This window comes from Pteropus vampyrus, unplaced genomic scaffold, assembly GCF_000151845.1.
Source record: "Pteropus vampyrus isolate Shadow unplaced genomic scaffold, Pvam_2.0 Scaffold5666, whole genome shotgun sequence".
In the NCBI taxonomy this organism is placed as follows: Eukaryota; Metazoa; Chordata; class Mammalia; order Chiroptera; family Pteropodidae; genus Pteropus; species Pteropus vampyrus.
The window spans coordinates 3,616-5,387 of record NW_011894447.1 but is presented as its reverse complement, the minus strand read 5'-3'; the positions used below and the strand labels follow the sequence as shown (position 1 = coordinate 5,387).

At 37.2% G+C, this 1,772-nt stretch overlaps 1 pseudogene; it reads right to left on the bottom strand.

Moving 5' to 3' along the window:
- Positions 1–565: 565 nt before the first annotated feature.
- On the bottom strand, positions 566–684 carry LOC111734774 (annotated as a pseudogene).
- Between the last annotated feature and the right edge of the window lie 1,088 nt (positions 685–1,772).

Here is a 1,772-nt window from a genome sequence, read left to right as displayed (position 1 = left end):
TTCTGGTTGGAGAGACAAACAATGAAAACACACAAAAGTAAAACAAATGAAATATTAATAAGTGATAAGCATGAAGAATATAAGAAAGCACAGACAGGGCATGTGATACAATTTTAGATTGAGTGAAGACTTCTAGGAGAAGGTGAAATTTGAGTAAAGACCTGAAAAACAGTGAGGACATGTGTCATGTACATATATATATAGGGACAAAGAATCCAGGAGGAACAGTAGGTGCAAAGGTACTGAGATAGTTTTATTTCTAGAGTGTTTGAGGAACAGTAAGGCAGTCTGTATGATTGAGACAGAATGAATGAGGAAAGTATTAATAGGAAATAAGCTCAGAGAGGTAATGAGGAGACGGATCATGTAAAACTACTTTGAAATCCTCGTAAGACCATACGCTTTTAGTCTGAGTGATGTTTCAAGTTAATGAGGCTTTTGAACAAAGAAGCTAATGAATCACAACAACGCAAATAAGGTTTACTTAAACTTTTGCTCATCACTTAGGTTCTATGACCTAAGGTTTATTTTTTATTATTTATTTGTTTGTTTGTTTGTTTGTTTTTGCCTACAGCACCTGGTATTCCTAGGCGGTCTCTCACCCAAGTACTAACCAGGCCCGACCCTGCTTAGCTTCCAAGATCAGACGAGATCGGGCGTGTTCAGGGTGGCATGATCATAGACTAGGTTTATTTTATTTGGGGTTTTGAGAGAGATGCATAGGAAGAAATGCATGAACAGACAGAAGCTACATTAGAATAGCCAGTTAATGAAAGAGATTCCTGTGGCTTCCTGAATATCAGGAACCAATTCATATGAGAATTCACTAGACTGACTGAAAACTAGGGCCCAGTTAGGTGGTACATGGGAGATAGAAAGCTCATACAAATGAAAGATGATCACTTTTGTTATATAAGTGTTAATGGGTATATAGATCAATAAAACATTTCTGAATGGTAATTTGGCAATTATAAAAGCCCTTAAAAATGCACATACCCTTTAACTCAGTTGTTTCACTTTGAGGGATATATATACAAGAAAATATTTGTGGGAGTTCACAAATATTAAGCATCAAGGACATTTATCACAGTATTGTTTATATTAAAGCTTAGAAGACTGTCCAAAAATAGGGATTATTCCACATTAAGGAATAATGAACCATTCAAACACCATAGAAAAATATCTAATTGGAAATAATTATCACAAAATATTGTTTAGAAAATTTGTAAAACATAATGCACAATACATTGAGCAAAAATCAACATCTGGACAAGATGCACATTAAAATTTTAACAAAAGTTATTTCCGAATGGTGAGTAAATGGTATGCCATGTCGAGCAGTCCAAAGGCTGCATCACAACTTTGGAAGCTGCCCACGGTGGGTAGTAAAGAGGCCGCAATTTGTTCAATGCTCCTCCTAACACATGGGATCCACATCTTCTCTATTTTCGTTTGGGTTACATTTTGATGGTTTTGACTAATAGAAAGAGTGGAAGTGATACTTTGTTTTAGGTACAGGCCTATAGAATTTTATAACACTGTTTCTGGAACCTCTCAGCTGTCTGGTAAGATAGCCCACTCTGAATCCTCCAAGACAAAAATTCCACTTGCAGGCATTTCTGTTACTAGACTTAGCTGCAACCAGCCCTCCAGCCATTCCCAGGCAAGAGAGTGAAGCCTTCTTGGACCCACCAGACCAGCCCACTCACCACTTAAAAATGTGAGTTGTTTCAACCAACACTGCCTGGAGCACAAAATATCCCTGGCTGATC